Below are 25368 nucleotides of genomic sequence, written 5' to 3' on the forward strand. Positions count from 1 at the left end.
TGCAGCCTGGGCACGGTAGTGTTAGCACTCCTCACTGAGATACAGGTTCACTATATCTCTACTTACACACACATATAAACCTATCAGTCATCCCTAAGGCAGGCCCTATCAATCCTGAGGGCAGGGTGCTTGGTTTCCCCTCTGCAGCTCTCAGAGTCCATTCTCTGTGGCTGTTTGTGGATGCGGTTAAACCATATACTCTTTAAGTGCATTATAACCACGTGGTAAATGCTAACTCTGGGATGGCTGCATCAAAACATGTCGTGTTTGGTGTCAAACACTTTGGAATCATACCCCCACACCAGTAACTGGTGTGGGAGTATGATCCCACCCTTCTAGAGGGATAGACATGTACCTACTGTGGAAACACGGTAGAATCCTGAAGAGCCCTGGCATCACAAAATGGATGCCACCAGTCACAGACACTGGGCTGCCCTCATGCTGCTGACTGAAACTCGCATTGGAGGAGGCCCAACAATAGGCATCCTGTCACAGGGAGGTGTAACCACCTCCCAGACAGGGTTTAGTGTATTGGGACTGGGTGGGTGCACTCCTAGAGTGCTTTGAAGTCCTGCACTGGGGGAGCAGTAGGCTCCTCTGTGCATATGCCAGCTCAAACCGGTTCAGGGGCTACCTGCCCCTGCTCTGGCCCAAAACTGGACAAAGGGAAGTGGGTGTAGCCACCCACTCCCCTGACCCTCCCATAGGAGGGGTCATAGAGCTAGTCCCTCCCTTCCTTCTAGTATAGTTAGAGAACCGGCTGGCTTGTGGGTCCCCAGAAGACTTTTTTACAATTCCAAACATGTCGTGTTTGGTGTCAAACGCTTTGGAATCATACCCCCACACCAATAACTGGTGTGGGAGTATGATCCCACCCTTCTAGAGGGATAGACATGTACCTACTGTGGAAACACGGTAGAATCCTGAAGAGCCCTGGCATCACAAAATGGATGCCACCAGTCACAGACTTGGACTTCTCCAAGGCCATCGTGATTCCCCAGTGACGCTGAGGCAAGTAGACCCCACGAGTGACGAGGAACAGCAATACCCGGGTACTGTGCACTATTTTCGAGTGCAACCCCTTCTCGACGGTTTACGAACTTGTGCATTGGACCACGTGTGGTTCAAGCCTCCAGCAGGATTTCCTCCGAAGATCAGAGGCCTACCTCATCCCGAGTGACCGTGGGCTCCTGGTGAGTGAATCCTCCAGAGGCATCTTCGCGATCCCTTGCCGGCTGGCTTGTGGGTCCCCAGAAGACTTTTGTACAATTCCAAAGGGCTTCCCGGGTTGCTCCAGGCCTGCCCTGGCTTACCCTCGCTGGGTGAGTCCCTCAGACCTTGCTGGTCTGCACCGCTGACTTTTTACATTTTCCACGAGACTTGCTGTTACCAAGGATTGTTGGCTCCAATCTGGTCACCGACACCGCAGTAAGCTGCAGACTTTGTGGTACACGGCGAATCCAGCTCTTGGTTGTCGTCGACGCCTCCTGGACCTCGTGGCTGAAGAGTCCAGACACCCGTGATCACCTGAAATCACCCGACGACTGTGGGCATCCAACTTCCTTGCCCCGGGTCACTGCCAAGTGACTTTGAACACTGTCTCCTCTGCTTTCAGGTCTTCCTTCTTCTGAATCCAACCTTGGATTCCACCCGACACTTCTTCAGTCTTCACAAGCAGCAATTCTTCTTTGGCTCCCATTGTAAACGACGCCGCAACCCGACACCAAAAGACACCTATGCATCCGGCTTCCCTGGGTGAGGTGACTCCAGCACTACAGTGCTCCTGTGTGTGTTGGCTCTAGAACTACTTACCCTGTAAGTGACTTGCTTGTAGACTCTCCCGAAGTATCCTAAAACTTTAAAATTCCAACCGCGACTTGCTCCATTGAAGTCATTTGGGATCCGCAGCTGTGTTCTCACACTGCATGCGTCTTCCGTGGGTCCTTTACTTACCTGCCTTGGGTGGATTAGTGAGGCCCCAGCGCTTCTGAAGGCCCTAGGCCTTGTCCCCTCGCAAGTCGATATTTCTAAGTCTCTTTTTTAGTATATGGTCTGGTACGCCCCTAGGGCCCCAGCCAAATAAGTGCTTAATTTGTTGTGAAAAATTGATTTGTGCATATGTCCTTGACTTCTCATCTCATAAAGAGATTAGTAGAGTGTGTCTAGTAATAAATACATATATATTTTATATATATATGTTAGAAATGAGGGGGCTCTGGTTGATGAAGGTGTGTACCCACAACAAGCAGGGGCCCTTTACTTCTTGTCAGGGCGAAGGATGACTCCCCAGAATAACCCCTGCTCACCCTCTAGGTGCGTGGCGCGAGCAGTCTAGGCTAAGTCTCAGGCGTACACGGTTAAGCAAGTGCAATTATACATACAGTAAACCCCTTGCATGCACCACAAACGGACACCAATCAGGAAGTATATAAAAATAAGCTTTTATGTAGAGTCAGCAGATTCCAATACAAGGCCCAGTAACGATGAACTGACGGGGCCACAACTCTTGGAAATACGGTAAAGTCTGTTTGTTACGGAAAGTTCTTTAGGCGGGCACAAGGTAACTGTGGGCCTCAGCGCACTTCGTGCTGAGGCGGCTCCCGGAAAGCACACGACAGATGACAGGGAAATCAGAACGTTGCGGACCCTGGATCCGATGCGAGCTCGCGGTCGAGTTCGTAAGTACAGTACCTTGTTTCTTGACACGAAGGCGGGTGCGGGATTTCAGCGGCTCTTCGACAGAAGGGTGAGGCGGCGTCCGGGGCTCCCACACTTCACAATGGGGGTCTGATCTTCAGGCTCACGGCAAGAACGGGGTGTTGCAGGTGGCGGGTGAACAAAGCGGGGCAGCCGGGCACGCAGATACGTCCGGGCCGTCCGAGGCTTGGAGATGCTCACAATGCCGATTCCGGCGGGAGGGTGAAGGTGCACAGCGAGCCTCCAGCGAGCGAGGTGACAGGGGGCAGCCCAGCACTGCATAGGGGAAGCGGCTCCGATCGAGCGAGGCTCTTCCCAAGGCGGGGGCGGCTAAGCAGTCCTGGTCACGGCTCAGGGAGGGACTGGGGCACGAGGGTCACAGCTCCGGCGAGGGAAAGGACACCACAGTCCAGCGGCAGGCGAGTGAAGATTAGGTAGAGCCCAATGGTCCTGGGGCTCAGTTCAGGGGGCAAGCTCAGTTCCAAGCCCTTGGAGATCGTTTTGGAAAGCACAAGTCTTGAAAGTAAAAATAAAGCAAAGTCTTCAGCAACAGTTTCTCTTCTCCCCTTTGGTAGCAAGGTCACCACTGCAGGCCAATCCCCCAGGATAGGGACAGTCTTCCTCCTACAGCTTTCCCGGTGCCTCCTCCTCAGGCAGAGATTCTTCTTGGTCAAAAGCGGATCTAGTTTCTTAGGAGCAGGGCTCCTACATTTATACAGCAAATCTTTTGTTCTCCCAGGCCAGGGGGGCCCTTGCCTAGTCCAGTCCGGTTTCTGAGCACTTTGTTTACGCGATGCAGGCTTCTTCTTTCAGAGTGCAGGGCAGAGTCATCAGACGCTCCACAGGGGGCGGAGCCGGCATTGAGGTGGCAGAGCACTGTCCTATTCAGAGCCTAGGAGTACTACTCCCCCCCATCTACCTGTCGATCGTCCTATTCACCACCAGGCTACCTAGCCCTGCCCATCTGGGTTCCCCCAGCCCTGTCACTCACACCAGCCAGACATCAGATACACATCACGCAGAGGCGGGCTGAAAGGTTTAGGCAAGCAAAGGCCAGCTTTCTAAAAGCGGCATTTGCAAACGCAGAATATTGACATAAACCGTGGGAGAAGACGTACCTTATTACTCCGAGTTCAGGCATACTAAACTCGATCTTCTACCATGTTCCCTGGGTCGGTTAGGATCATAGGATGTAACAATCCTCGCCGCCCATACTGGCCTATGAGAACAGGGTAGCCTTACAGTAGTGAACAACAAGATGGTGTTCATTCACTACTAGGACATGCCACGCATCCAGGCTTGTCCTACCTTATGCTTACAACGCACCCTGCCCGTGGGCCTACCAGAGGGGTGACTAACATGAAGTTAAGGGAAGGTTTAGGGACCGGCAAGTGTGGGCACTTGCCAGTCAGCATGTCAGTACCACACTGCACGCAGGTTCTGCGATGGCAGACCTTAGACATATTTTACCGGCCGCTTCTGTGGGTGGCACAACCAGTGCTGCAAGCCCACCAGCGGTGTTTGCATTTACATGCCCTGGCGCTCCTGGCGCACTTTACTGGGGTCTGACAGTAAACCAAACGATCCAATCATGGAATCCAACCAACATATATAATTTACAAGGGAGCACTCGCACCGCGACACTGGTTGGCAGTGGCACAGCGTGCTGAGCGGCCAACACCATAAAAGCACATGAGGCACAGCGACAAAAAAGAGGAAGGGAGACTCACGTCAAGGTGCCAGGTCTAACACGTGTCCCCTCCAGCTGAAATGTGGGGAGAACTACCCTACCCCAGGGAGTTCCTCATCACTAAGGCGGAAAAATCTGGACAGACCGTCAGCATTGGCGTGATCTGTACCAGGGCGATGTTCCACCGTGAAATCCATACCCTGTAGGGAACTGGACCACCTCAACAGCTTTGGGTTCTCACCCCTCATATGCATCAACCATCTGAGGGGCCTGTGGTCCGTCTGAACCCGGAAGTGAGACCCAAACAGGTAGGGTCTTAGCTTCTTCAGCGCCCAGACCACAGCAAATGCCTCACGTTCAATAGCACTCCACCTCTGTTCCCGTGGAAGTAACCTCCTGCTAAGAAAGGCTACGGGTTGATCTAGGCCCTCCTCATTAATCTGTGAAAGAACAGCCCCCACACCATGCTCTGAAGCGTCTGTCTGAACGATAAACTCTTTGGAGAAGTTGGGAGCCAGGAGCACGGGCGCCGTGCACATAGCAGTTTTCAAGGCCTCAAAAGCTTTCTGATAGGTGTCAGTCCAAATCACTTTCCTGGGCTGCTTCTTCGAAGTCAGCGCTGTCAAGGGGGCAACCATGTTGCCATACCCCTTGACAAACCTCCTGTAGTACCCGGTGAGACCTAGGAAGGCTCTCACCTCGGTCTGGGTTTTGGGCGACTCCCAATTCAGGATGGTTTCTATCTTGGGCTGAAGGGGTGCCACCTGGCCACTCCCAACTTGGTGTCCCAAGTACACCACGGAACCCTGCCCGATCTGGCACTTACTTGCCTTGATCGTGAGGCCTGCCTTGCGCAGCGCCATCAACACTTCCCAGAGGTGGCGCAGGTGTTCTTCCCAAGTGGAGCTGAACACCGCGATGTCATCCAGGTAGGCTGCACTGAACGAATCCAGCCCAGCCAACACCTGGTTGACCAATCTCTGGAAGGTGGCAGGGGCATTCTTCATCCCAAAGGGCATAACCCGGAACTGGTAGTGCCCATCTGGGGTGGAAAATGCTGACCTCTCTTTGGCCCACTCGGTCAAGGCGATTTGCCAATACCCAGACGTTAAATCAAACGTGCTGAGGTAGTTGGCAGCCCCTAGCCGATCTATGAGCTCATCAGCTCTGGGGATGGGGTGTGCGTCAGTCCTAGTGACCGAATTGAGTCCTCTGTAGTCCACACAGAACCGGAGTTCGGGTGTGGCTCCCGGCGCTGCAGCCTTTGGGACCAAGACCACTGGGCTGGCCCAAGGACTGCTAGAAGACTCAATTACCCCGAGTGCAAACATCTTGGAGACCTCCTCCTTGATGCATGTCCTCACCCTGTCAGTCACCCTGTAGGCCTTGTGCCGCCCAGGTGTACTATCCCCAGTGTCCACATCATGGACGCACCAATCAGTGACACCAGGAACCAGGGAAAACAGATCAGAAAATTGTCCCAGCAACTGGCGACAATCATTCTGTTGCTCAGGGGTCAGGGTGGAAGAGAGGATGACACCATCCACTGACCCATCTTGCTCCTTGGCTGACAGGAGATCAGGAAGAGGTTCTGTCTCCTCTTCCATCCCAGCATCTGTTGCCAAGAGCATGCCCACTTGGGACCTCTCCAAGTGGGGCTTGAGGCGGTTGACATGTAGGACCCTTAAGGGGTTCCTAGGAGACTTCAGGTCCACCACGTAGGTAACAGGACTCTTGCGCTCCACCACCTCAAAGGGACCGGTCCACTTATCCTGGAGCGCACACGGCTCCACGGGGGCCAAGAGCCATACCTTCTGTCCAGGCTGAAGCTCTACCAGAGTGGCATTCTGGTCGTACCACCGCTTCATCTCCTCCTGGCTGGCTTCCAGATTTGCCTCAGCAAGTTGCCTGAATCGCCTAGTCTGATTCCTGAAGGCCAGCATGTAACTATATACATTCTGGGGAGGTTTCCTGGGAGATTGCTCCCAGCCTTCCTTGACCAGACTTAGAGGTCCTCTGACTGGGTGACCATAGAGAAGCTCAAAGGGACTGAACCCCAGAGACTTCTGTGGCACCTCACGGTAAGCGAAGAGAAGGCATGGTAAGAGGACGTCCCACTTACGCCTCATGGGTCCTTCTAGGCCTATTATCATGCCTTTGAGGGTTCGGTTGAATCTCTCAACCAACCCGTTTCCTTGGGGGTGGTAAGGTGTGGTGAACTTGTAGGTTACACCACACTCTTGCCAAAGGGATTTCATGTACTTGGACATGAAATTGGTACCTCGGTCAGACACCACCTCTCGAGGGAATCCCACTCGGGAGAAAATTCCCATCAGTGCACGTCCCACCACGGGGGCCGTCACTGTCCTCAGAGGAATGGCTTCCGGGTACCGGGTGGCATGGTCCACCAGGACCAGGATGAACCTATTGCCCATCGCTGTCCTGGGGTCCAGTGGCCCTACAATGTCAATCCCCACTCGCTGGAACGGGGTACTGACCACAGGGAATGGCTGGAGTGGAGCCTTCTGCTTCCTTCCACTCTTTCCACTTGCCTGGCAAGTCTGGCATGTCCTGCAGTGAATATCTGAACTCCTGCGCATTTGAGGCCAATAAAAGTGGGTGACAAGCCTTTCAAAGGTCTTGTCCTGCCCCAAATGCCCTGCCAATGGCACATCGTGAGCCAGCCCCAGTAGGAAGGCTCTGAAGTCCTGGGGTACCACCAGCGCACGGGCTGACCCAGGCTCAGCAACCTTAGGCTCTGTATATAGGAGGTCGTTCTCCCAGTAAACGAAATGTGATCCTGACTGATCACCTGCGGCCTGGTCTGCAGCCTGCTGCCGCATACCCACGAGAGAAGGGCACTCCTTCTGTGCCTTGCAAAAGTCCTCCCTGGTGGGACCTCCTTCCTGCTGCCAATGGGTCAGCTCCGGCAGGTTTCCCAGTTCAGCTATCTGCTCCCCTGTAGGCTCCAGGGCATCACCCTCAAGGTCTGCTTCCTCCTGGACCGTGGGAACTTCAGGGGCCGGCTTCCCGCGCCCCTTGCTCCTTCTCTCTGAGGCCGTTCCTGGGCCTCCCTCTCAGGCTCCAGGACCTCTTGAGTACCTCTACTGGCTGCCATGGACCGTGTGGTGACACACGCCCAATCCGGCATACCCAACATCTCCAGGTGAGCACTCCGCTCCACCTTAGCCCAAGGTGAGCTCTCCAAATCGTTCCCTAACAAACAGTCTACAGGCATGGCGGGCCTCACAGCTACCTGAAGAGTACCAGAGACCCCCCCCCCACTCAAAGGGAACCTGAGCCACCGTGCAGTGCCTCTCTGTGTTGTCAGCGGCAACAATGGGATAGAATGCATTGGGGACCACCTGCTCCTGAGACACCAGGTGACACCTGACAGCTGTCACACTGGCTCCTGTATCTCTGAGAGCTTCCACCCTATGGCCATTTATGGTCACCCACTGCCTGTACTTCTTAGTGTTCTCAGGCAGCTGGGTGGGAGGGACCACTTCACGGTCTCCTAGCGAGACAAGGGACATCTCTGCGGGACCCCACCCACCTTGGATATCCCTCTCCTCCCCCAAGGCTACACTAGTCACCTGCCGGGGTGGAGCACCAGTGGGTGCTGGTCTACCAAACAATGGACACTTTACATCAGAGGCAAAATGCCCCAAATTGTTACACCTGTAACATCTTACGGGCCCCTTCTGAACAGGAGGACCTGTCGGGGCCCCGGTCGGTTTCTGGGGTGGGGGAAGCTGAGAACCCTTCCCTTGGTTCCCTTGGGGACTACTTTGGGGCCCTTTTGGGAACTGCTTCTGTTTGCCCCTGTCTCCCACGGGACCCTTGTGGACCCTGGTACTGACCCAGCGGTCCGCCTCCTCAGCAAGCTTCCTAGGGTTAGTCAGCCTACTATCTATCAGGTGCTGGCGTAGCTCAGGAAAACAATTACTGGACAAGTGCTCCCATGCCATTCAATCAAGAAGCCCTTGATAATCATTTACCTTACTACCCTTTACCCAACCATCCAGCGCTCTGCAAAAGAAAGTCACATACTCCACATACGTACTATTGGGAATCTTAGTGCAACCCCTGAACCTCTGTCTATATAACTCAGGGGTCAACCCATACCAAGGGCCTCATGTAGGTAAATAAATATTACCGGTTCTTAAATACCGAGCCGTACCGAATCGGTAAATTAGAATCGGTAAGTTATATGTAGGTAAAAATTCGGTAACAGTTACCGATTCGGTAACATTCGGTAATCACGAATCGGAATTCACCGAATCGGTAAATACCGAGGTGGTATTTACCGATTCGGAAAATACCGAGGTGGTATTTACCGATTCGGAAAATACCGAGGTGGTATTTAGCGATTCGGAAAATACCGAGGATACTACCACCTTCCCTTAACTAAGTAGCAAATATCATAATTATGCTTAAATAGAAGGTCTCTTAGGCTTGAATAGGGGACCCCATACCTCAAAAATCAGCTTAGTGAAATCACATCACAGGAGCATCAGGAGCCTTCTCGCAGGAAGGCTCGTCTTCGGTCTGAATAATAAACATGATGTCTGTGATATGAAAAGCACCAACTTTCAGGTATTTGCAGCTGCGCGTGTGTCATGGCTAAATAGTGGGTCGAACAACCTAGAGTGGAAAACATGCATTGTGTAAAATTCCAGACTGTGTGTCACAGCATGTACAGACCAAGGTCGCTGCGCAGAGCTTGGGATGGTAACAACAGATTGCACTCGTCTGAAGGAAGTCTCGAGTCAGCAGTTTATTCAAGAAAGAACATGTAAACGCAGTGTCGTGTGCAAAGACAAAAAGATGGCTACATAACATTCAACGTGGTTATGCTAACTGAACAATGTATGTTCGTATTCAGGGAGAACTCACTACACGCCCCCTTGACCGAAGCAATATTTAATAGGCAAGAAAAGAGAGAACGCAGAGTTCAGTTTCGTCAGAGCAGAACAAGGCGTAACCAATGCAGCGCCAAAGTCCTAAAATCCAATTAATTGCAGCATAAAATTCCAAAAAACACAATGCAAGTATAGTAAAAAACTCAAGCCGACCATCAGGAAGAGAAAAAAGAGAAATAAAAGAAATAAATGTTGCGCCAGGGTGCTGTCCAGTAGCACAGACGCATTGGACGACAATCCAGTTAATCCATGAATGTATAGGCAGCATATGTGGCCACGGCTTCCAACAGAAAATCGTTTGCAGGGCCACTAAAAGTCTCAGCCATCCAATTAAGTAAAGAAAAGGAACATACGTGTTCTCCAACCAACGGAGCCTCTAGCACAATCAGAGGGCACCCGGAATGTTCCTCCAAATAGCTCATAGACAAGAAGTCGTAGGCTGCCGCTGAGATGTCCCAATTACCCAGGATACCATGCGCCGCACCACACGCCATGATCCGGACACCAGAACAGGACAACTCGTGAGACACTAAGGGCCTCATCAGTCGATCGAAATCCGGCACCGGAGACACCATGTTGGTCAAGCACAAATCCAGAGGCCATTCAAAGGGACAATCCAGGCAGTGAAATACAGGTTGTACGCAGGTGAAGTAGGAATACCTGAAGGATAATCCATAAGCCAGGCTCAAAGTCGCCAATGGCAAAGTACCATAGAAGTCAAGCATCCTATCACGAAGAAGATGCAGACGGGACAGGTGCTCGTGTGGCACAGAAGGAGCAGCCATTCCGGAGTATGAAAAGGAAAAGCAGCACACCTGCCACTAGCGCCAGGAGCAGCGGGACACCTCCAAAGATGCTCGAGAAAAGTGAATGAACAAATGCCGGAATTACACCAAAAATAGTTTGGAAAGAGGTCACGAGACCCGAGCCCACATGTTTAAAAAAATGAGCCAGGCCGGTCGTGGACGAGGCATTGAAAATAGTTTGGATCAAAGAGCCGAAATGCAGGGGGAGGTCAGTATTCAGAGGCGCCTGTACCTCAGTGCGCGTATTAGCAACGTGAAGGACAAATGTTTCACGAGAGGAAGTCAAAGGCACCTCTTTGTGGGACAATAGCGCTCTATTCTGCTCAACTTGTTGAACTCTGCTTTCAAGGTTGGAATCGAAGGCCAGATGGAAACATCCAGCCGCACATGCGGGGGTGGAAAAAGAACAGTATTGCAGCAGACAACTTTATGCGAGACAGTTATGTACGGGATTCCCACTCACATCCCGCATTAAGCTTCATTATTCAAAATTAAATGACTACCGTTTGCAAGCAGAGTGAAAGAAGGTGTAATCACAGGCACTGGGATACCTCGTAGGACGGACGCCAAATTCGGGGCTTGTACATTGCATGCGCCGTGTACTTGCATGTGCCTATTGTCTCATGTATGAATCCTAGAAGAGAGAGTGCTAAAGCTATTAGCTATAACGGCTAAAGCCTTCTCCATGTTTGCTTGGTCAATAGCTCTCAATCTGGAAGCCGCCTCACTGTGCGACAACTTGCAGACTTCGTTGTAAATAGCATACGCCCACCTTTTGGTTCTGCCACCCACAGGACCATTCACAAAATCATTCAATTCGGTATGCACATTGATGGAGTGGGTGGACTTCCTGATCCTGTAGATGTGCTCTGTGTCAGCTGGTGGACAGATTGGGATGTGTGTACCATCAATGCAGCCAATGAAATGGGGGAACTGTGCCATGTGAGAAATGTCTGTTTTTTTTGTCTGCAGTGCAGCCTGTGTGTTGTGGAAGCTGATGTAGTGGTGCATTCTCTGCATCATGGCATCCAGGAAATTCCTGAAGGAACGGGACAGGCAACTCTGGGATACACCACCCACCGCAGCTGTCACCACCTGATAACTGCCGGATGCCAACAGATGTGGGCTGCAGAGCACCTGCACATGTGGGGGTATGGCGTGCGCCCTTCTTATTGGCTGGTCCAGGAGTGGGTGCAGGTCCCTGATTAAGTCCATGATGGTTTCGGGGTGTAGCCTGTACCTCTCATGTATCTCTGCATCAGTCAGCTGGAATAGTGTGATGCGCTGTCTGTAGATGCGTTCCTCCCGTCGCCAAACCCTCAGTCCTGCTGCCTGTCGACGTAGGCGCCTTGCAATGACGTACATAGCGGCTATGTTGTCCACGCTGTTGCATTTTGGGATTGCTTATCTGCACTGTTGATGGTTACCACCTGCTTTCAATCCGTGTTAATTACCGACTCTTATTTACCGATTTTCTTGGATTTCTTAATTACCGAGTGCTCCTACATGTCATTTTAATTTTTACCACTTCATATTTACCACTTCATATTTACCGATTCGTTAATTATGTATTCGGTAAATCTGATTCGGTATTTTGGAATTCGGTAAATATGAATCGGTATTTACCGCCTCATATTTACCGAAAAGTGGTTTTTGGACTCCTACATCTCACTTGTCTGAATACCGGTCGGTAACGGCATATTTACCGAAAATCGGCCGTTACCGACCGGTATTTGGCTACCTACATGAGGCCCCTAGTCATCAAGGCTTCCTTCATATGGGCGTAAGAATTATGAACATCAGCAGGTAAATCTAACAGTGTGTCCCGCCCTTCACTCAGGAACCGTCCCCACAACCCCGCTCCCCAATCTCTCTCAGGGACCCGGTGGGAAGACATGGCTACCTCGTAGGCTCTGAACCACTGCCCGATGTCGTCATTCTTAAAGAACTCCTTCACTACATCCTTGGGAATATAAACTCTTGGTTCCGCCGGTACTGGCGGTGTGCTGCCACCAGAGGGATTAAGCTCCAAACTTTTTGCTTTCAGCTCCAGCTCCCTCAGCTTAATTTCATGCTCTAATTGTAGTTTCTTTTCTTCCATGGCTAATCTTTGTTTTTCCATATCCATCTGCCCATTAAGTTTTGCCATCTCCACTTGTGTGCCCGGGTTGCTGCCCTGTCTGCCAACTCTTCTGGCGACAGGCCTCTGCCAAACTCATGGACACTTTCTGGTGGAACCATTTCCACCTGATTCTCTGGTGCCTTTGACTCATACCAGGCCCTCAGCGCCTTCACGAGTTGGGCTTTGTTTTTCAATCCAGTTTGGGCAATCCTGAACTTGGAGCAAAGACCTTTCAATTCTTCATTGGTATGATTCTGGAGTGCACCTTCTTCCCAATCTATGTCCTCAAATCCAGAGATTATAGAAGCTGCCCTTCCGGCGGGAAGTGAACCAGGCATGGCTCTAACAACGGAGATTCTTGGCAAAACAAAAACAATTGCTAGTCTTGTGGCTGTGTTACTGGTCTGCTCTCACTACGTGGTGATCAGTGGTTCACTATACGTAAACCACAAATGCAAATCCGTAAATCCTCACCGCTGCCACCAATGTTAGAAATGAGGGGGCTCTGGTTGACGCAGGTGTGTACCCACAACAAGCAGGGACCCTTTAGTTCTTGTCAGGGCGAAGGATGACTCCCCAGAATAACCCCTGCTCACCCTCTAGGTGCGTGGCGCGAGCAGTCTAGGCTAAGTCTCAGGCGTACACGGTTAAGCAAGTGCAATTATACATACAGTAAACCGCTTGCATGCACCACAAGCGGACACCAATCAGGAAGTATATAAAAATAAGCTTTTATGTAGAGTCAGCAGATTCCAATACAAGGCCCAGTAACCATGAACTGACGGGGCCACAACTCTTGGAAATACGGTAAAGTCTCTTTGTTACGGAAAGTTCTTTAGGCGGGCACAAGGTAACTGTGGGCCTCAGCGCACTTCGTGCTGAGGCGGCGCCCGGGAAGCACACGACAGATGACAGGGAAATCAGAACGTTGCGGACCCTGGATCCGATGCGAGCTCGCGGTCGAGTTCGTAAGTACAGTACCTTGTTTCTTGACGTGAAGGCGGGTGCCGGATTTCAGCGGCTCTTCGACAGAAGGGCGAGGCGGCGTCCGGGGCTCCCACACTTCACGATGAAGGTCTGATCTTCAGGCTCACGGCAAGAGCGGGGTGTTGCAGGTGGCGGGTGAACAAAGTGGGGCAGCCGGGCACGCAGATACGTCCGGGCCGTCCGAGGCTTGGAGATGCTCACAACGCCGATTCCGGCAGGAGGGTGAAGGTGCACAGCGAGCCTCCAGCGAGCGAGGTGACAGGGGGCAGCCCAGCACAGCGTAGGGGGAGCGGCTCCGATCGAGCGAGGCTCTTCCCAAGGCGGGGGCGGCTAAGCAGTCCTGGTCACGGCTCAGGGAGGGACTGGGGCACGAGGGTCACAGCTCCGGCGAGGGAAAGGACACCACAGTCCAGCGGCAGGCGAGTGAAGATCAGGTAGAGCCCAATGGTCCTGGGGCTCAGTTCAGGGGGCAAGCTCAGTTCCAAGCCCTTGGAGATCGTTTTGGAAAGCACAAGTCTTGAAAGTAAAAATAAAGCAAAGTCTTCAGCAACAGTTTCTCTTCTCCCCTTTGGTAGCAAGGTCACCACTGCAGGCCAATCCCGCAGGATAGGGACAGTCTTCCTCCTACAGCTTTCCCCGTGCCTCCTCCTCAGGCAGAGATTCTTCTTGGTCAAAAGCGGATCTAGTTTCTTAGGAGCAGGGCTCCTACATTTATACAGCAAATCTTTTGTTCTCCCAGGCCAGGGGGGCCCTTGCCTAGTCCAGTTCGGTTTCTGAGCACTTTGTTTACGCGATGCAGGCTTCTTCTTTCAGAGTGCAGGGCAGAGTCATCAGACGCTCCACAGGGGGCGGAGCCGGCATTGAGGTGGCAGAGCACTGTCCTATTCAGAGCCTAGGAGTACTCCTCCCCCCATCTACCTGTCGATCGTCCTATTCACCACCAGGCTACCTAGCCCTGCCCATCTGGGTTCCCCCAGCCCTGTCACTCACACCAGCCAGACATCAGATACACATCACGCAGAGGCGGGCTGAAAGGTTTAGGCAAGCAAAGGCCAGCTTTCTAAAAGCGGCATTTGCAAACGCGGAATATTAAAATAAACCTTGGGAAAAGACGTACCTTATTATTCCGAGTTCAGGCATACTAAACTCGATCTTCTACCATGTTCCCTGGGTCGGTTAGGATCATAGGATGTAACAATCCTCGCCGCCCATACTGGCCTATGAGAACAGGGTAGCCTTACAGTAGTGAACAACAAGATGGCGGTCATTCACTACTAGGACATGCCACGCATCCAGGCTTGTCCTACCTTATGCTTACAACGCACCCTGCTCGTGGGCCTACCAGAGTGGTGACTAACATGAAGTTAAGGGAAGGTTTAGGGACCGGCAAGTGTGGGCACTTGCCAGTCAGCATGTCAGTATCACACTGCACGCAGGTTCTGCGATGGCAGACCTTAGACATATTTTACCGGCCGCTTCTGTGGGTGGCACAACCAGTGCTGCAAGCCCACCAGCGGTGTTTGCATTTACATGCCCTGGCGCTCCTGGCGCACTTTACTGGGGTCTGACAGTAAACCAAACGATCCAATCATGGAATCCAACCAACATATATAATTTACAAGGGAGCACTCGCACCGCGACACTGGTTGGCAGTGGCACAGCGTGCTGAGCGGCCAACATCATAAAAGCACATGAGGCACAGCGACAAAAAAGAGGAAGGGAGACTCACGCCAAGGTGCCAGGTCTAACAATATACCTGTGTGGTGTCCTTTCATTTAGTGATTCAAGAGATTATAAGGTAAAACAAGCTGCTTTACATTCCTCTAAAGACTTAGACTGAAGGCTGCTCTCCACAGCTCCCACTAGGATAGCTTTCTTTAAAAGGTTGTCTTAAACCTATCTACCATAAGAGTCGAATTGTACTGCTGCAAGGTGGCCACTTTAACTAGTGACCAGCATATACCAGGCCAACTTCCCACACTCAGCAGATAGAGAGAACTAAGATGCTCAGCAGATACAGAGAAAGCACATGATCAGCAGCTACAAAGAACTAACATTTACAGCAGGTGGAGAGAGCTAAGATGCTGAGCAGATACAGAGAGCTAACATGCTCAGCAAGATACAGGGAACTAAGATGCTCAGGAGATATAGAGAACTAACATGCTCTGCAGATCCAAAGAACTATCGTGCTAAGCAGATACAAAGAGCTACCATGCTCAGGTGAAACAGAGAACTAACATGCTCAGGAGATAAAGATAACTAACATGTTCAGCAGATAGAGTGAGCTAAGATGCTCAGTAGATACAGACAACGCACATGCTCAGCTAATACAAAGAACGAACAACCTCAGTAGATACAGAGAACTAACATGTTCAGCAGATAGAGAGAGCTAAGATGCTCAGCAGATAGTGAGAGCTAAGATGCTCAGCAGATAGAGAGAGCTTACATGCTCGGCAAGATACAGAGAAATTACATGCACAACAGATACCGGGAACTAACATGCTCAGCAGATACAGAGAACTGACATGCTCAGTAAATAGAGAGAACACACATGCTCAGCAGATACAGAGAACTGACATGCTCAGTAAATAGAGAGAGCTAACAGTCTCAGGTGATACAGAGAACTAACATTCTCAGGAGATACAGAGAACTAACATGCTCAGCAGATACAGAGAACTAACATGCACAGCAGATAGGGAGAGCTGACATGCTCAGCAGTTAGAGAGAACTAAGATGCTCAGCAGCTACAGAGAATGCACATGCTCAACAGATACAGAGAACTAACAACCTCAGCAGATACAGAGAGCTAACATGTTCAGCAGATGGAGAAAGCTGACACACTCAGCAGATAGAGAGAGCTAAGATGCCCAGCAAAAAGAGAGAACTAAGATGTTCAGCAGATACAGAGAATGCACATGCTCAGCAGATACAAGGAACTAACAACCTCAGTAGATACAGAGAACTAACATGTTCAGCATGTAGAGCTAAGATGCTGAGCAGATAAAGAGAGCTAAGATGCTCAGCAGATAGAGAGAACTAAGATGCTCAGCAGATACAGAGAACGCACATGCTCAGCAGATACAAAGAACTAACAACCTCAGCGGATACGGAGAACTAACATGTTCAGCAGGTAGAGAGAGCTAAGATGCTGAGCAGATACAGAGAGCTAGCATGCTAAGCAAGATACAAAGAAATTACATGCTCAACAGATACAGGGAAATGACATGCTCAGGAGACATGGAGAACTAACATGCACAGCAGATAGAGAGAGCTGACACGCTCAGCAGATAGAGAGAGCTAAGATGCTCAGCAGATAGAGAGAACTAAGATGCCCAGCAGATACAGAGAACGCACATGCTCAGCAGATACAAAGAACTAACAACGTCAGCAGATACAGAGAACTAACATGTTCAGCAGATAGAAAGAGCTAAGATGCTGATCAGATACAGAGAGCTAACATGCTCAACAAGATACAGAGAAATTGCATGCTCAATAGATACAGGGAACTAACATGCTCAGGAGATATAGAGAACTAACATTCTCCGCAGATACAAAAAACTATCGTGCTAAGCAGCTCCGGAGAGATAACATGCTCAGGTGTTACAGAGAATTAACATGCTCAGGAGATAAAGAGAACTAACATGTTCAGCAGATAGAGAGAGCTAAGATGCTCAGTAGATACAGAGAGTGCACATGCTCAGCAGATACAAAGAACTAACAACCTCAGCAGATACAGAGAACCTAACATGTTCAGCAGAAAGAGAGCTAAGATGCTCAGCAGATAGAGAGAGCTAAGATGCTGAGCACATAGAGAGAGCTAACATGCTCCGCAAGATACAGAGATATTACATGCTCAACAGATACAGGGAACTATCATGCACAGCAGATAGAGAGAGATAACATGCTCAGCAGATAGAGAGAATGCACATGCTCAGTAGATACAGAGAATTAACATGCTCAGCAGATAGAGAGAGCTAACATGCTCAGGTGATTCAGAGAACTAACATTATCAGGAGATACAGAGAACTAACATGCTCAGCAGATACAGAGAACTAACATGCACAGCAGATAGGGAGAGCTGACATGCTCAGCAGATAGAGAGAACTAAGATGCTCAGCAGATACAGTGAACGCACATGCTCAGCAGATACAGAGAACTAACAACCTCAGCAGATACAGAGAACTAACATGTTCAGCAGATAGGGAGAGATAAGATGCTCAGCAGATAGCGTGAGCTAAGATACTGCGCAGATACAGAGAACTACCATGCTCAGCAGATAGAGAAAGCTAAGAGGCTCAGTACACACACAGAGATTACATGCTCAGCAGATACAAAGAACTATTATGCTCAGCAGATACAGAAAGCTAACATGCTCAGCAGATAAAGAGAACTAACATGATCAAGACATGCAGAGAACTCACATGCTCAGGAGATGCAGAGAAGTAACATGCTCTGCAGATACAGAGAACTCACATGCTCAGAAGATGTAGATAACAAACATGATCTGCAGATACAGAGAACTAACATGCTCAGGAGATGTAGAGAACTAACATGCTCATCAGGTACAGAAAACCAACATGCACAGGAGATGCAGAGAACTAACATGCTTATCAGATACAGAGAACTAAAAGGCTCAGCTGATAGAGAGAGCTAAGATGCTCAGCTGATACAAATAGCTTAGATGTTCCGCAGATACATAAATCTAACATGCTCAGGAGATGCAGAGACCTAACAGGCTCAGGAGATGCAGATAACTAACATGTTCAGTAGATACAGAGGACTAACATGCTCAGCAGATACAGATAACTGACATGCTCAGCAGATACAGAGAACTGACATGCTCAGCAGATACAGAGAATGTTAGAAATGGGGGGGTCTCTAGTTGGCAATGGCTGGCCACTGTCCAAGTAGGGACCCTTCTTCCTAAGTCAGAGTAAGCAGACTACACCCTTTGATAACCCCAGCTCAACCCTGTGGTAACGTAGCACGAGCAGCTAGGCTTATCTCAGAGGAAGTGTGCGAAGCATTTATGACCATACACAGTAACACAGTGAAGAACACTACAAAGGGACACCACTCAAGTAGTTATAAAAAATAACTATCTTTATATATAGACTTAACACAAGACCAATAACAGTAAAAATCCACAATACTAGAAAAATAGGGTTACTCTTGAAAGGCTGCAAAAATAGTTCAAGGTGTGCAAAGAGGAGTTCAGTTCAAGGCAGTGGTCTCTGCGACCCTTTTACTCACAAGTAACCTGGATTCTGTAGCAAAGCAACCAAAATGTCGCTAAGGAGTTGTAGCGATGATTTTCCTCACGCTAACCAGCGATGCGTTGAATCCTTGCCGCAAGGGAGGATGATGTGCTGATTTGTGTGCCGGACAAAGCGACAAACTTCTGCACGCTAAGCCGGCGATGCGATAAAATCCTTGCCGCGAAGGGAGGATGATGCGCCGGGCCTGTTGCGTGTGCGATCTTGTTGCGATGAAAAAAAATGGCGCTCCGTGAGGGAGCGACGATCCTGATGCGTTGCGATGCGATGTCGTGAAGCGATGAACTCGATGAGATGATCTTTGGTTAGCGAACGCTTTGAGGCCCGCAAACATGCAATACGATAATCTTCGGGTTAGCGAGCATTTGGCAGCCCGCAGACAGGTGATGCGATGATCTTCGGTAGCGAGCACTCGGCAACAGCAGCGAGTCGATTTTCCTTACGCTCTTCAGCTGCAGCGGCTCGCTAACGGGCGTTAGCGACGATTTTCAGTGCTCTCTTCTCCACAGTAGAACTAGAGGCCCTGGAACTCACAGGAGCCTCACCTGCAGATAGAAATCCTCACTGGGAGGAAACAGGAGGCTGGTGGTGGAGTCTGATGTGCCTGAGACTCCAGCAGGAGGCTAGCTCTCTTCTAGCCCTTGGGTGATTGCTGTAGCAAAAATAAAAATTCCTTCAAAGTCCTTTTCCTCTTCTTCCAAGTCCAGTAGTAACCACTGCAGGCCAGTCCAAGAAAAAGCACACAAGCACAAGGACAGTCCTCTCCTGCAGATTCATTCAGTTACATGGACAGAGGTTCTTCTTGTTGTCTAGGAGCAATACCAATTGTAGGGGTTTCAGCACCCCAAAAGTCTTTGTTCTCAGAAGCTACACGTCACTGAACCCAGCCAGAACCAGTTTTGCCCAGCCCTGGAGCACTTTGTTGATCAGGCTGCATCCTTCCTTTCAGAAAGAGGGGGTCTGCCATCAGACGCACAGTGGGAGGTGGAGCCAGCATTCACCTTGCCAGGCACAGCCCTATTCAGGTCCAGGAGCTACCCCTCCCCATACTCCAATGCAGATCTCTCTATTCAACCCAGCTCTTACTCAGCATGCCCTGTCCCTCCAAAACCCGACAGCCAATACACATAACAGCAGAGCACACTGGAAGGCTTAGGCAAGAAAATACCTACTTTCTAAAAGTGGTATTTTCAAACGCAGAATATAAAAATAAACTTCACTAAAAGATGTATTTTAATATTCTGAGCTCAGGCATACTAAATTCGTTTTTCGACCATGTTCTGTGGGTCAGTTAGACTATAGAATGTAATAGCCAAACCTCCCATTCTGGCCTATGGAGAACAGGTAGCCTTACAGTAGTGAAAAACGAAATTGGGTGTAATTCACTACCAGGACATGCTACACACATCAGAGCATGTCCTACCTTACACATACAATGTACCCTACCATAGCGGTGGCTTACATGATGCCAAGGGAAGGTTCAGGGGCTGGGAAGTGGGTGTACTTCACAGCCAAGATGGCAGTTCTAGACTGCACACAGACACTGCAGTGGCAGGTCTGAGACACACTTTACAAGCTGCTTCTGTGGGTGGCGCAAACCAGCGCTGCAGGCCCACCAGCAGCATTTGGTTTACCAGCCCTGGGCACACATGGGCCACGCTACTAGGGACTAACAGGTAAACCAAATAAGCCAATCATGGATATACCAATTCACATGTCATCTTTACACAGGGAGCAGTCGCGCTGTGGCACTGAAGGGCAGTGGCGCAGCGCCCAGAGCATCTATCACCAGCAAAAACAGAGGAGACAACAGCGAAAAATGGAAGGGAGACCCACGCCAATGGTGCCAGGTCTAACAGAGAACTAACATGCTCAGCAGATACAGAGAACTAACAAGCTCAGCAGATACAGAGAACTAACATCCTCAGGTGATACAGAGAACTAACATGCTCATCAGATCTATAGAGCTACGATGCTCTGCAGATACAGCATGGGAAGTTAATCCATGGATCATGAGAGGTAATGTGCCCAGCAGACACAGTATGGGACATTAACCCACAGATCATAATAGGTAACATGCCCAGCAGAGTCAGCATGGGAGATTAACCCACAGATCATGAGAGATAACATGGCCAGTTGGTACAGCATGGGACATTAACTCCCCAGATCATGACAGGTAACATGCCCAGCTGGTTCAGCATGGGACATTAATCCACTGATCATGCGAGATAACGTGCCCAGCAGATACAGCATGAGACATTAACCCACAGATCATAAGAGGTAACGTGCCCAGCAGATACAGCATGGGCGATTAACCCACAGATCATGAGAGATAACGTGCCCCACTGGTACAGCATGGGACATTAACCCACAGATCATGAGAGGTAACATGTCCAGCAGATACAGTATGGGACATTAGCTCCACAGATCATAAGAGATAACATGCCCAGCTGGCACAGCATGGGACATTAACCCACGTATCATGAGAGATAACATGCTCAGCGGACACAGTATGGGACATTTTTTCACGGATCATGAGAGGTAACTTGCTCAGCAGATACGGCATGAGACATTAACCCACAGATCATGAGAGATAATGTGCCCAAGAGATACAACATGTGACATTAACTCCACAGATTATGAGAGATAACGTACCCAGATGGTTCAGCATGGGACATTAACCCATAGATCATGAGAGATAATGTGCCCAGCAGATTCAGCATGGGACATTAACTCCACAGATCATGACAGATAACCTACTCAGCTGGTACAGCATGGGACATTAATCCACGGATCATGAGTGAGAACATGCCCAGCAGACACAGCATGAGACATTAACCCACAGATCATGAGAGGTAGCGTGTCCAGCAGATACAGCATGGGAGATTATTCCACAGATCATAAGAGGTAGCATGTCCAGCACATACAGCATGGGAGATTATTTCACAGATCATGAGAGGTAGCGTGTCCAGCAGATACAGCATGGGAGATTATTCCACAGATCATGAGAGGTAGCATGCCCAGCAGATACAGCATGGGAGATTATTCCACAGATCATGAGAGGTAGCGTGCCCAGCAGATACAGCATGGGAGATTATTCCACAGATCATGAGAGGTAGCATGCTCAGCAGATACAGCATGGGATATTATTCCATGGAGCATGAGAGGTAGCATGTCCAGCAGATACAGCGTGGGAGATTATTCCACAGATCATGAGAGGTAGCGTGCCCAGCAGATACAGCATGGGAGATTATTCCACAGATCATGAGAGGTAGCGTGCCCAGCAGGTACAGCATGGGAGATTAACCCAAGGGAGGAGAGGGGAAGGCTAAGATTGTCCACTCTCTACCTTTGCCATCACAAGACTACGAGAGGAGCCCACGGGCAGACCATCGAGTCTCAGCAGTCAGTGCCTGGCTTTCGAGGCAACACTGCATAGAGACTCACCACAGCTTACCCTTCCTGCCCCCAATGTGTGAGTGACCAATACCCGACTCTGAATCCACTGCGGATAGACTGCAGATAGAGAAGAGGATCATGTCTGAATACTCCTCAGAGCTACAGAGAAATGATGGAGGTCTGAGAAGAGTCTACTCTGGACCTTCGAACAACGACATCTCCATGGAGTCCTTAAAGCATTATGTTGCGAGTGCGGAGGATCCGTGACGTGAGCAATGGTGCCTTAGGTGACCAGAGCCCTACAAAGGAACTGGTTTACTAGAGGCCATGGTGAATGTCCCATTAGAACTTTGGGAACATTGCAATGATTGATTGATTGATTGAGATTGTATTTATAAAGCGCAAACTATCACTCCGCGAGGAGTATCTTGGCGCTGACGTCGTACGGTGATGAGAAGGAAAGGATATTGACCTGCTAAGAGCACTTAGATCAAAGCAAGACAACAGTCCTCCGAGATGCCAAAGATCCAAGTTTTAAGAGCTTTCCTGAATGAGAGTTCAGTGTTACAAAGTTTAGTCTGGGCTGGGAGCTTATTCCAGGCTCTGGCACCCAGGAATGCCAGGGTTCTTGCGCCCTTTGATTTGTATCTAAAGTTGGGCAATTTAAGAAGGTTTGCTGAAGAAGACCTAAGCAACCTGGTAGTAGTGTATGGAGTGAAGCGTGCTGACAAAAATTTGGGACCAACACTCATTTTTGCCCTAAACGTAATAAGAAGAATCTTAAAAAGAATTCTTTTGGGGACCGGAAGCCAATGAAGTTTATTCAAGGCTGCAGAGGCTGAGGACTTTCTAGGGAGTTTAAGCACCAGGTGGGCTGCGGCATGTTGTACCACCTGAAGCTTCTTTAGAACTAACCTATTAACTCCAGCAAAAAGGCCATTGCAATAGTCAATACGAGAGAGTATCAGAGCTACTGCAACAGACTTTCTTGCAGGCAAAGGGAGAAACGTGAACATTTTTTTAAAGGTTTTGTTTACACTAAAATACATGCCAGCAACCGCTTTGGTGTGAGGGAGGAAAGAAAGAGAGTTATCAAATTGGACTCCTAAATTCCTGGCGACCTTCACAACCTCAGGTGGTGGAATTGCTCCATCAGGCCACCATTTAGATGGCTGCAAGAGGACATCCGCCCCTATAGGGAGAATCTCCGTTTTGTCCGTGTTGCATTTCAAATGATTATTCAGCATCCATTGAAGGACCGCAGTCCATGTTAAAGATTGTATTAAACGCGATGATTACCCCAAGGGTGTCTTGGCACTAGGTATGTGTTCCATGCTCAGACTGTAGAAAAGGGTGGCTTTAGTTGCTGAAAGGCCAGGTCTTCCTAACTCAAACAGATCAAAAGTTACAAAACATATGGCGACTTAGGTTTCTGTACACCTGAAGGCTTATGGCAATGGTTGGCTGCTCATCTTTCAGCTTGTTGCTGTATTTAAGTGTTAAATTGGTCCTAATTTAGGTGAACTCTTTTCTCAGACAATGTTACCAGGCGTAAAAATGAAAAAATAATGAAGTACTACTATCCCAAAATGTGCTGCATTATGCTGTACAATTTGCCTTTATTGTTGTATAATTTCGTCAACGCTGCCACATACTTTGGCCCTCCTCGGCCACATCACTCTAGTGGCCCTGCATGTAGAACATTATCCTGCCTGGAAATTGGTCCTTTTTAATAAAAAGGCCAGAGGACTGGGTCAGTTATACACTGCCTTAATCCTGATAAGCTTGTGACCTGGCAGCCGGTGCAAGCCTTCCAACGCAAGGTACATTCTGGCCTGTCTATGTAGCCCTGCGCTGCCAGATTCTGAAGAAGTTGTGGTTTGTATTGTAGAGACTTAGGAACGCGTAGATAAAACAAATTACATTAATCAAGTCGAGAAATAATTATGGCCCTGGTCAGAGGCTTCATACGCTGCAGAGGAAGGAAAGGACGAATCTCCAAATCCCTTAAATGGAGAGAGAGAATGACAACTAGGAGATGTGTGGTGTCGAAGCCAGGATGTTATCAATGGTAGGACCTAAGTTTCTTACCCTGACACAGGAGCTGGGGCGGGCCACCACTCGGAATGTCTTGATGCTTCTGAAAATCAAGGTTTCTATCCTGTCACTGTTTAACTTTAATGCCTTGCTATCTGTGTCACTGCTGTTAACAAGAGAACCCCTTATGGGCCATCTCCAGGACCACACCACCAAGAGATCCCCTTAAGGGCCATCTCCAGGACCACTCCACCAAGAGAATCACTTAAGGGCCATCTCCAGGACCACTCCACCAAGAGATCCCCTTAAGGGCCATCTCCAGGACCACTCCACCAAGAGATCCCCTTAAGGGCCATCTCCAGGACCACTACAACAAGAGAATCACTTAAGGGCCTTCTCCAGGACCACTCCACCAAGAGAATCACTTAAGGGCCATCTCCAGGACCACTCCACCAAGAGAATCACTTAAGGGCCATCTCCAGGACCACCCGCCAAGAGAACCACTTAAGGGCCATCTCCAGGACCACTCCACCCAGATAATCACTTAAGGGCCATGTCCAGGACCACTCCACCAAGAGAATCACTTAAGGGCCATTTCCAGGACCACTCCACCAAAAGAATCACTTAAGGGCCATTTCCAGGTCCGCCCGCAAAGAGAACCAGTTAAGGGAGTCGCTCTCCGCGGAATAGGGACAGAATCTGGCTATCCCAGTGAGAATACGAATCTCTGTGTCAAACAACTGGGAAGGATCTCATGGGTCAAGCAGGGGCTGGCCTCACTTGTCTTAGATTTTCTGTTGATAAAAAAGGATCAGAAGCAGAGGTCGAAGTGCATTAAAAAAGTATGGGAACTGAGATGCTGCATGCAATGGGGGCGGGGTCAGTGAGGGTGGGGATGAGGTCAGTGGGGCAGGGTCAAAGGTGTGGCTAAAAAAACTAAATATTCTTTACATTTTTTGTTCTTTCACCTTCTGGTATCTACATAGTATATAAGTGCAGCTTACATGAGAAATACATATATAACGTTAAGTTCATTAGTGAGAATTACTCTATAGTACATTTTGAAATCTCTATAAGTTAATGCACTGCAGAGGTCTGTGTGTAACCAGAGAGCCACAGAATTAAATCTTTGTTGGTGCAGTGGAGAAGAAAGACGTGTGTGTTTTTAGGGCTACGACGTCCCAGCCTGTGGCAGAAAGCACTGTGAACATGTAAGTCATTATTTTAAACCTGCATTACAGACAGTATAACATAGACCACTACAACATGTACAAAAAGTTTGAAGATAAAATGGTGATTTAAAAAAGGTGTTTGGTAATATCCAGACTGTACCTAATGCAATTTTAAAAATATAAATGTCCCTTAAAAACATGCACATCGCAGCTGCGCTGGTAACTCTCTTGCACTGCCATGCAAGAAGAATGAATCT

The 25368-nt window shown here is 49.4% G+C and overlaps 1 protein-coding gene across 1 annotated transcript in view; it reads right to left on the bottom strand.

The window, feature by feature from the left end:
- The window catches only part of MPL (MPL proto-oncogene, thrombopoietin receptor), a 238382-nt gene that overhangs the window by 41089 nt on the left and 171925 nt on the right, over window positions 1–25368 (bottom strand). The gene's annotated exons all lie outside the window — the stretch shown is intronic.

Source organism: Triturus cristatus, chromosome 4_2 (assembly GCF_964204655.1).
Source record: "Triturus cristatus chromosome 4_2, aTriCri1.1, whole genome shotgun sequence".
In the NCBI taxonomy this organism is placed as follows: Eukaryota; Metazoa; Chordata; class Amphibia; order Caudata; family Salamandridae; genus Triturus; species Triturus cristatus.